Source organism: Arachis ipaensis, chromosome B5 (genome assembly GCF_059453495.1).
Source record: "Arachis ipaensis isolate K30076 ecotype BB chromosome B5, ASM5945349v1, whole genome shotgun sequence".
Lineage (NCBI taxonomy): Eukaryota > Viridiplantae > Streptophyta > Magnoliopsida > Fabales > Fabaceae > Arachis > Arachis ipaensis.
In genome coordinates, this window is record NC_142440.1 from 63,058,437 (window position 1) to 63,069,833 (window position 11,397).

Consider the following 11,397-nt stretch of genomic DNA (forward strand, 5'->3'; position numbering starts at 1 on the left):
ACCAAACTTAGAGTTTGATTGTGGGGGCTCTTGTTGACTCTGTAGTGAGAGAAGCTTTTCATGCTTCCTCTCCATGGTTGCAGAGAGAGATCCTTGAGTTACAAACACAAGGTTGTCCTCATTCAATTGAAGGACTAGTTCTCCTCTGTCCACATCAATCACAGCTCTTGCTGTGGCTAGGAAAGGTCTTCCTAGGATGATGGGTTCATCCTCTTCCTTTCCAGTATCCAAGACTATGAAATCAGCAGGGATGTAAAGGCCTTCAACCTTTACTAACACGTCCTCTACTTGTCCATAAGCCTGTTTTCTTGAATTATCTGCCATCGCTAATGAGATTCTAGCAGCTTGCACCCCATAGATTCCCAGTTTCTCTATTATAGGGAGGGGCATGAGGTTTATCCCTGAACCAAGGTCACACAGAACCTTAAAAATCATGGTGCCTATAGTACAAGGTATTATGAACTTTCCAGGATCCTGTCTCTTCTGAGGCAATGTCAGTTGATGCAGATCACTTAGTTCATTGATGAACAAGGGAGGTTCAACTTCCCAAGTATCAATGCCAAATAATTTGGCATTCAGCTTCATGATTGCACCAAGAAACTTGGCAGTTTGCTCTTCAGTAACATCCTCATTCTCTTCAGAAGAGGAATACTCATCAGAGCTCATGAAGGGCATAAGGAGGTTCAATGGGATCTCTATGGTCTCTAGATGGGCCCCAGAGTCCTTTGGTTCCTCAGAGGGAAGCTCCTTATTGACCACTGGACATCCCAGGAGGTCTTCCTCCTTGGGATTCACGTCCTCCTCTCCCTCATTGGATTCGGCCATTTTAGTTATGTCAATGGCCTTGCACTCTCCTTTTGGATTTTCTTCTATATTTCTTGGGAGAGTGCTAGGAGGGATTTCAGTGATCCTTTTACTCAGCTGGCCCACTTGTGCTTCCAAATTTCTAATGGAAGACCTTGTTTCATTCATGAAACTTACAGTGGCCTTGGATAGATCAGAGACTAAGTTTGCTAAGCTAGATGGATTCTGCTCAGAATTCTCTGTCTGTTGCTGAGTGGATGATGGAAAAGGCTTGCTATTGCTAAACCTGTTTCTTCCACCATTATTAAAGCCTTGTTGAGGCTTTTGATCATTCCATGAGAAATTTGGATGATTTCTCCATGATGAGTTATAGGTGTTTCCATAAGGTTCACCTAAGTAATTCACCTCTGCTATTGCAGGGTTCTCAGGATCATAAGCTTCTTCTTCATAAGAAGCCTCTTGAGTACTGTTGGATGCAGCTTGCATTCCATTCAGACTCTGAGAAATCATATTGACTTGCTGAGTCAATATTTTGTTCTGAGCCAGTATGGCATTCAGAGTATCAACCTCAAGAACTCCCTTCTTCATAGGCGTCCCATTATTCACAGGATTCCTCTCAGAAGTGTACATGAACTGGTTATTAGCAACCATGTCAATGAGTTCTTGAGCTTCTGCAGGCGTTTTCTTTAGGTGAATGGATCCACCTGCAGAAGTGTCCAATGACATCTTTGATAGCTCAGATAAACCATCATAGAATATATCCAGGATGGTCCATTCTGAAAGCATGTCAGAAGGACCCTTTTTGGTCAACTGTTTGTATCTTTCCCAAGCTTCATAGAGGGATTCACCATCTTTTTGTTTGAAGGTTTGAACATCCACTCTAAGCTTGCTCAGCTTTTGAGGAGGAAAGAACTTGGCTAAGAAAGCCGTGACCAGCTTATCCCAAGAGTTCAGGCTATCTCTGGGTTGAGAGTCCAACCAGATTCTAGCTCTGTCTCTTTCAGCAAAAGGGAAAAGCATGAGCCTATAGACTTCAGGATCTACTCCATTAGTTTTAACAGTATCACATATCTGCAAGAATTCAGTTAAGAACTGAAAAGGATCTTCAGATGGAAGTCCATGAAACTTGCAGTTCTGCTGTATCAGAGAAACTAATTGAGGTTTCAGCTCAAAGTTGTTTGCTCCAATGGCAGGAATGGAGATGCTTCTTCCATGTAAATTGGAATTTGGTGCAGTAAAGTCACCAAGCATTCTCCTTGCATTGTTGTTGGGTTCGGCTGCCATCTCCTTTACTTGTTCGAAATTTTCAATCAAGTTGTCTCTAGATTGTTGTAATTTAGCTTCTCTTAATTTCCTCTTCAGAGTCCTTTCAAGTTCTGGATCAGCTTCAACAAGAATGCCTTTTTCTCTGTCCCTGCTCATAAGAAAGAGAAGAGAAACAGAAAAGAAGAGGAATCCTCTATGTCACAGTAAAGAGGTTCCTTATTGTTAGTAGAGGAAGAGAAGAAGAAGAAAAATCTGAACTCAGAAAGAGAGAGAGGGTTCGGATTTTTGGTGGGTGAGAGAGAGATGTTAGTAGATGAATAAATAAATAGAATAAGATGAGAGAGGGAAAATTTCGAAAATAATTTTTTTGAAAAAGAGTTAGTGATTTTTGAAAATAGTTTTTGAAAAAGGTTAGTAGTTTTTTCGAAAATAAAAATTAAAATAATAAAAAAGAAATTTTTGAAAAAGGGGGAAGATATTTTCGAAAATTAGAGAGAGATAGTTAGTTAGGTAGTTTTGAAAAAGATAAGAAACAAACAAAAAGTTAGTTAGTTAGTTGAAACAAATTTTGAAAAGGTGAGGAGTTAGGAAGTTAGAAAAGATATTTTGAAATCAAACTTTTGAAAAAGATATGATGAGAAGATATTTTTGAAAAGATATGATAGAAATTAGTTTTTTTGAAAAAAAATTTGATTTTTAAAATCACAATTAATGACTTGATTCACAAGAAATCACAAGATATGATTCTAAAACTCAAAGTTTGAATCTTTCTTAACAAGCAAGTAACAAACTTGAAATTTTTGAATCAAAACATTAATTGTTATTGTTATTTTCGAAAATTTGATATAAAAATAAGAAAAAGATTTTTGAAAAATATTTTTGGAATTTTCGAAAATAACTAAGAAATTTGAAAAAGATTTGATTTTTGAAAAAGATTTTGAAAAAGATAAGATTTTCAAATTGAAAATTTGATTTGACTCATAAGAAACAACTTGATTTTTAAAAATTTTTGAAAAAGTCAATCCAAATTTTCGAATTTGATGAGAGAAAAAGGGAAAGATATTTTTTTTTGATTTTTTGAATTTTTATGATGAGAGAAAAAAGAACATGAAAATTATGCAATGCATGAATTTTTTTAGATCAAAACGATGAATGCATGCAAGAATGCCATGAATGTCAAGATGAACACCAAGAACACTATGAAGATCATGATGAACATCAAGAACACATTTTTAAAAAGATTTTTAATGCAAAGAAAACATGCAAGACACCAAACATAGAATTCTTTAATGCTTAGACACTAAGAATTCAAGAATGCATATGAAAAACAAGAAAAGACACAAAACATGCAAATGCAAAGATCAAACAAGAAGACTTACCAAGAACAACTTGAAGATCATGAAGAACACTATGAATGCATGAATTTTCGAAAAAAATGCAAGATGCACATGCAATTGACACCAAACTTATAACATGACTCAAGACTCAAACAAGAAACATAAAAATATTTTTTATTTTTATGATTTTCTAATTTTTTTGTATTTTTTCGAAAATTATTTGAAAAACAAAAATAAGGATTCCAAAATTTTTAATATGAATTCCAGGAATCTTATGCTCTTTTAGTCTAAAGCTCCAATCAAAGGGTCAGGCATGGCATAATAGCCAGCCAAGCTTTAGCATGTAGCAGGTAGATCATGAACAGCAGCAGGTGGATTAGCACCAACTAGCTTGCTCTTGATAACAAATTGGAAGCCTCAGTCCAAAGGAATTTAGACATGGCTTTACAGCCAGCCAGGCTTCACATGCTTCATGAAACACTAGAATTCATTCTTAAAAATTTTGAATAAAATTATAAAATTTTTGAAAAAATTTTTATTTTAAATTTTTTTTTCGAAAACAAAGGAGAAAATTTTGAAAGATTTTTGAAATTTTTTTTGAAAACTTTTTGAAAAGAAAACGAAAAGAAAGTTACCCAATCTGAGCAACAAGATGAACTGTCAGTTGTCCAAACTCGAACAATCCCCGGCAACGGCGCCAAAAACTTGGTGCACGAAATTGTGATGTCCAGGCTCGAACAATCCCTGGCAACGTGAGCAACTTGGTACGCGTAATCGTGATTACACTTTAATTATGTAAAATTCATGGCTCTTTCTTTCCCTGGCAATGGCGCCAAGAACATGGTGCCAATACTATGGTTCACAACTTCGATACAACTAACCAGCAAGTGTACTGGGTCGTCCAAGTAATACCTTACGTGAGTAAGGGTCGAATCCCACGGAGATTGTTGGTATGAAGCAAGCTATGGTCACCTTGCAAATCTCAGTCAGGCAGATATAATTTGATAATGGTGTTTTCGAATAATAAATAATAGAATAGGGATAAAGGTACTTATGTAAATCATTGGTAGGAATTTCAGATAAGCGAATGGAGATGCTTTTCGTTTCTCTGAACCTCTGCTTTCCTGCTATCTTCATCCAATCAGTCTTACTCCTTTCCATGGCTGGCTTTATGTGATACATCACCACTGTTAATGGCTACTTTCGGTCATCTCTCGGGAAAATGATCCAATGCCCTGTCACGTCACGGCTAATCGTCTGGAGGCATCACCCTTGTTAATGGCTTCATCTTATCCTCTCAGTGAATAATATGCTCACGCACCCTGTCACAGCATGGCTATTCATCTGTCGGTTCTCGATCATGCTGGAATAGGATTTACTATCCTTTTGCGTCTGTCACTAACGCCCCGCAATCGCGAGTTTGGAGCTCGTCACAGTCATTCAATCATTGAATCCTACTCGGAATACCACAGACAAGGTTTAGACCTTCCGGATTCTCTTGAATGCCGCCATCATTCTAGCTTACACCATGAAGATTCTGGTTAGGAGATCTAAGAGATATTCATTCTAGCTTATTTCATGTAGAACGGAGGTGTTTGTCAGGCACGTGTTCATAGGGGAGAATGGTGATGAGGGTCACACATAATCATCACCTTCATCACGTTCTTGGGTGCGAATGGATATCTTAGAAGCGAAATAAGAAGAATTGAATAGAAAACAGTAGTACTTTGCATTAATCTTTGAGGAACAGCAGAGCTCCACACCTTAATCTATGGAGTGTAGAAACTCTACCGTTAAAATTACATAAGTGAAAGGTCCAGGCATGGCCGAATGGCCAGCCCCTCTAAAACGTGATCACAGGATCAAAATACAATCCAGGATGTCTAATACAATAGTAAAAGGTCCTATTTATAATAAACTAGTCACTAGGGTTTACAGAAATAAGTAATTGATGCATAAATCCACTTCCGGGGCCCACTTGGTGTGTGCTTGGGCTGAGCTTGAGTGTTGCACGTGTAGAGGTCCTTCTTGGAGTTGAACGCCAGTTTTTGTGCCAGTTTGGGCGTTCAACTCTGGTTTTGGCTCCTTTTCTGGCGCTGGACGCCAGATTTGGGCAGAAAGCTGGCGTTGAACGCCAGTTTACGTCGTCTATTCTTGGCCAAAGTATGGACTATTATATATTGCTGGAAAGCCCTGGATGTCTACTTTCCAACGCAATTGGAAGCGCGCTATTTCGAGTTCTGCAGCTCCAGAAAATCTACTTTGAGTGCAGGGAGGTCAGAATCCAACAGCATCAGCAGTCCTTCTTCAACCTCTGAATCTGATTTCTGCTCAGGTCCCTCAATTTCAGCCAGAAAATACCTGAAATCATAGAAAATCACACAAACTCATAGTAAAGTCTAGAAATGTGAATTTAACATAAAATCTATTAAAAACATCCCTAAAAGTAACTAGATTCTACTAAAAACATACTAAAAACAATGTCAAAAAGCGTATAAATTATCCGCTCATCAAAAGCCTTACTTAGGAGGGCAATAGGACAAGGAGAAAGAGGTTCAGAACCTGAGCTAAGCAAGAATGAGGGATGTCAAGCTAATAACAATAAATAAGTGCTTGTCGACCTGAGGTAGTTTTCTTCTCATAACTATTTTAATAAAAAGGTTAAATAGCTTTATCTATATTACAAGAAGCTAAGTTTGGTGTTGCACACCAAAATAATATAAGGGAGAATGAAGGATTCTAAGTTTGGTGTTCCACCAAAGTCTCATCATAAAATGCATTCTCACCTTCTGCATAATGCTAGCTTCAAACATGTAGATAAACTAGTAACTATTTGCTGTTTCATAGTTTTTAGTTTTATTATCTTTAGCTAGAAAAAAAAAAGATTTCACAGATAGTTAAATTGTTGCATGAGAAACATTGGCAAGGAACTAAATTTGGTGTTCACACAACAAAGTAAAGTTCAAAAGCCCACAAATAAGTTTTGCAGATTAACCAGATACCTAAAGAGCTTGAAAATCAAACAACGTTTGAGGAGTATGCATGGAAACAGCCAACAAATTAAAGAACATTTGCACTATGACTAAAAAGGAGCATAACTGAAGGAAGAATGAAAAGCTGCAACCCAACAGGTTGTATTTATACTTAATCCTTGTAGTTATGAAATGTTTTAATTCAGGGATTCCTTCATGCCTTGCTAGAATGTTCATTTAGTTGCAAGTAAAAGTACATGCTAAAGAAAGCTATCTGCAATTTTTCTTTAGCTTAAAAGTTATCTGCATAATAACTGTCATCCTTCATTAGCTTGAGTATTTTGTTTTGTTTCCCTTGCTGTTTGAATAAAAGAGAGATGTTTGATTTAGAAAAGTAATTGTTCAATGTTGCAAAAGTTAGAATGAAAGTTAGTGGTGGTATGTGTTTGATTCAATTGTTAGCTCACAAAATGATTGCTGCATAATGACATGTTACTTGAAGCTTAAGCTAGTTTGCTGCTATGATCCTTCAACTAACGAGAATCCCTTGAAAACAAACCAAAACAGAAAGAAAAGAAATAGAAAAAGCCAAAAAGTGGCAAAGAAACAAACAATAAGGCTAGGCACCAATAGCTTGGACCCTAGGACATATGCCTGTGGTGTTTGTGTACTAGGATATGCTTGGACAAGTAAGTTCTGAGGAGTATTTCAAAACTTGGCCACTTAGATCAACTGATTTGGGATTGCCAACTGAAAGTCCACAATAAAGAGCAACCTAGCTACAAAACACTTAGTTATCCAAAGAGATGCTGGGCATCAATGATCCTAGGAAGAAAAAGGTGAGCCATGTGTCTATGGTGAAGAAATGTTGAGTATAATTAAGCCAAAGGCTACTGTAACATTTGCCACCAAGCCTTCAATGAGTAATAAGCTCTCTAAGCAAAAGAAAGAAGGAAAAAGCTAACAAGGGAGGTAAGCAGAAAGCAAGGCATTATAGCAGCAACCATAGTGAACCCTTGAGGAAACATTGTTTGTTTAACAGCAAGTAATAAATGAGCTACAATTGATCTGCATGAAACCCCATGAACCAAGTTCTACTCTCTGCTTAATAAGGACATATATACTTCTCTATCTCATTTTATCTTCTCTTATGTCTAATGTTTGCTTGGTACAAGCAAGTTTTAAGTTTGGTGTTGTGATGACAAGTCATCTTAGCCTAGTTTTACTAGTCTTTTTCTTTATTTTTATTAGGTTTCATGAACTTTCTTGCATTGTAAGTAAGTAATTTGGAATGGAATTGCATGATTTCTTTGAATCAATCAACCACTATTTAATTGATACTAAATCATGAGGTTTAAGCTAAATTTGATTGATATTTGAATGATTTATAAACCGTGTGAATTTGGTGATACTTTGATTGGTTGTTTTGATTAATTGTAGGTGAAGAAAAGAAGAAAATAAGAAAGCGTGGCCTAAGAAGCGTGGCCCAAGGAAAAGAAGAGTGTAGCAAAGGAAACAATGAAGCATGGCACACGGAAGGAGGAAGCATAGCGCTCTCTTCAGGAGCGGAGCACTCTCTCAAGGGAGCACAACAATGAACCAAGAAAGCAAGGCTTGATGCTACGCTCCCCTTGAGAGCGGAGCACACTTTTGAACCAAGAAACAAAGGAGGAAATAATGATTCTCCACTCTCCTTGAGAGCATTATCGGGCTTCACTTACAAATAAATCCAGGGAAATAGTTTGCCAATGCTTACTCCAAGGATCGAACTCATGAGCAAGGGGGAGTGGGGAGCGCTACTCACAAAGGAAAATAAGCCACACTTGGCCAAATTGCATCCCCCAAGTTTTGAACCCAAGACACTCCCACTCAATGCATGCGCCACCCTTGTTTCCTTCACAAAGAAAAGGAGCCAGCATGCCTTCAACAAGTTTCGAACTTGGGACCTCACCCAAGCAAAAGCAATGCTCCGCTCCCAAGGAGAGCAGAGCGCTACTCTCTTCACTCCTTGCACAAGCTTGACACGGCTAGGGAAACATGGAGCGCAACATGACACGGTCAGGAGGAGTTGGAGCGCACAAGACACATACCAAGCCACAATGCTTCGCTCCCCACAAGAGCAGAGCGCTATCCTGAATGCCTCCCAAGCCTTGGCACGCAACAAGGAGTTCCAACACAAGCCTCAATGCTCCGCTCCCCACAAGAGCAGAGCACTCCACTGGGAGCAATTTCTCTTGGGCTGAAAATTCAATTAAAAATCCAATTAAATTCAAATCGTCACCAAATTAAAAAAGCCCTCCCAAATTCTTAAATCCAAGAATAAGAAAGTGTATAAATAGAAGCTAGTTTGATTTAGAGAGGACTTTTAACTTTTTGCTTCTTAGAGAATTTCATTTTTTGTAATTTTGAGAGTTTTTACTTTAAATTTGGATCTTAGAGAATTGGGAAGGAGAATTGATCTGTCTTCTTCCTTGTTCTTGCTTGAGCACTCTTTACTTCTTGTTTTGGATCTTGGGTGAAGAATTGAAGAAATTCTGTTTCAATCTCACCTTAAGATCTCTTTTGTTTATCTTTCTGCATAATTCTAAGAAACTTTGATTTACATTTCTAATTCTGTTTACTGCTTCGTCTCTTCTACTACTTCTGCAACTTACTTTTCTATTTCTTTTGCAATTGTTCTTGTTGGATCAAGGAAGGATTTGAGATCTAGACTTGTTTTCTAGTCTCTTCCACTCCTGAGATCTTTAATTTCTCTTTTAATTTCTGCAATTGAGCTCCATTTACTTTCTGTTTTTAATTCTTCAAGCATTTTTACTCTTCTGATTTAGATCTACTTAAATTTAATTCATCTTTTGCTCTTCTGTTTATTGCAATTTACTTCTGCTTGTTTAAATTCCTGCAATCCCAGTTCCCAATCCCCTTTATAATTCAAGCAATTTACTTTTCTTGCACTTTAAGATTCATTCATTTACATTTCTTGCAATCTAAGTTTCTGCAATTTAATTTACTTGTTCTTTAAGATTCAGCACTTTTACTTTCTGTTCTCTTTAATTTACTGCAATTCTTCCCTCTTCCTTTATATTTCATGCAATTTAGCTTCTGTCAATCACAAACCACTCAAACCAATACTTGATTCGCTTGACTAAATCAACCACTAAACTAAAATTGCTCAATCCTTCCATCCCTGTGGGATCGACCTCACTCATGTGAGTTATTATTACTTGATGCGACCCGGTACACTTGCCGGTTAGTTTTAGGTGTTTGGAAATTTGCTTTTCCACAAAAACACCTTCACCTTCCATGAGAAATTTGGATGATTTCTCCATGAAAGATTATAGGTGTTTCCATAGGGTTCTCCTATGTAATTCACCTCTGCCATTGCAGGGTTCTCAGGATCATAAGCTTCTTCTTCAGCAGATGCTTCTTTAGTACTGTTGGATGCAGCTTACAATCCATTTAGACTCTGAGAAATCATTGTGACTTGCTGAGTCAATATTTTGTTCTGAGCCAATATGGCATTCAGAGTATCAATTTCAGGAACTCCCTTCTTCTGAGGCGTCCCATTGTTCACAGGAATCCTCTCAGAGGTGTTCATGAACTGGTTATTTGTAACCATTTCAATGAGTTCATGAGCTTCTGCAGGGGTTTTCAGATGAAGAGATCCTCCTGCAGAATGGTCCAATGACATTTTTGACAACTCAGACAGACCATCATAGAATATACATATGATGCTCCATTCTGGAAGCATGTCAGAAGGACACCTTTTGATCAATTGCTTATATCTTTCCCAAGCTTCATAGAGGGACTCACCTTCCTTCTGTCTGAAGGTTTGGATTTCCACTCTAAGCTTGCTCATCTTTTGAGGTGGAAAGAACTTGGCCAGGAAAGCACTGACCAGCTTTTCCCAAGAGTTCAGGCTTTCCTTAGGTAAGATAAGTGTTAGTAGATAAATAAATAAATAGAGAGAGATGATAGGGAAAGTTTTCGAAAATAATTAAAAAAAAAAGGAAAATATTTTTGTTTTTATTTAAAAATCAGTTATAATTCAAAAATTAAAACGAGAAACAAAATAAAATTTGAAAACTAAATAAATTACTTAATTAAAAAGATTTTTGAGAAAGTGGTTAGTGATTTTCGAAAATCAGAGAGAGGAAAGTAGTTAGATAGTTTAAAAAAAGATAAGAATTTTTAAAATCAAACAAAAAGTTAGGTGGTTAATTGAAAAGGATTTTGAAAATCAATTTTAAAAAGATAAGAAGTTAGAAAACATTTTGAAATTAAATTTTGAAAAAGATATGATTGAAATTTATTTTGAAAAAGATTTGAATTTTTTTTTAAAAAGATTTGATTTTTGAAATTAAAGTTAATTACTTGACTAACAAGAAACAAAAAGATATGATTCTAAAATTTAAAGATTGAACCTGTTCGGTAGTTCGGGTACCGGACGATTCAGGTTGATGCTTCGATTGATGAGAGGGGGATCGCCTGGTTCCGGGCTGCTGGGTTGGAGAGGGTGCCGACAACTTCCCGAGCACATCGTGTAGAGAGAAAAAGGGGGGGGGGGTGTCACCTGCAAAGACACTCCGACGCTCTAGTCAGTAGAGTGTGCAGGCTAAAAAAGGGGAAATGATGTGTGACGTACCTTGGGGGAAGGGTAGGTCCTTCCCCATTTATACCATGTCAGAGGTGGGCCCTGCAAGGATAGGCCCACCTTCTTTGAGACCTCCCCTGCACAGCTGTAGTGAAGCTGTCAGGGATGCGTGTCCGGGTCGGCGGACGGGCGCCTTCTTCCTAACCGTTCGGGTCGGGTTGTGCCCGGGTCGGGCCGGCCCACATTCAGTTTGGGCCAAGTCGTAACAGTGGGGTTACCACTCGGTTAGTCTAACAGGCCGGGAGCTCGGAAAAACTCTAAAACTATACTCAACCCACTCAAAAACTAAAATCAAGTATGGCTAAAGCAAAATCCAAGTCAAGGAAGCAGACATCCTGGAATGGTAACCCCCTAACGGCACCTACTT

General features: G+C 37.7%; 1 non-coding gene across 1 annotated transcript; it reads left to right on the plus strand.

Moving 5' to 3' along the window:
- The first annotated feature begins 10,121 nt into the window (after positions 1-10,121).
- LOC148564424 (small nucleolar RNA R71) lies at positions 10,122-10,229 on the plus strand. The gene has a single exon (XR_015884076.1). It is a non-coding gene; the product is annotated as a small nucleolar RNA R71 (small nucleolar RNA).
- Positions 10,230-11,397: the final 1,168 nt, after the last annotated feature.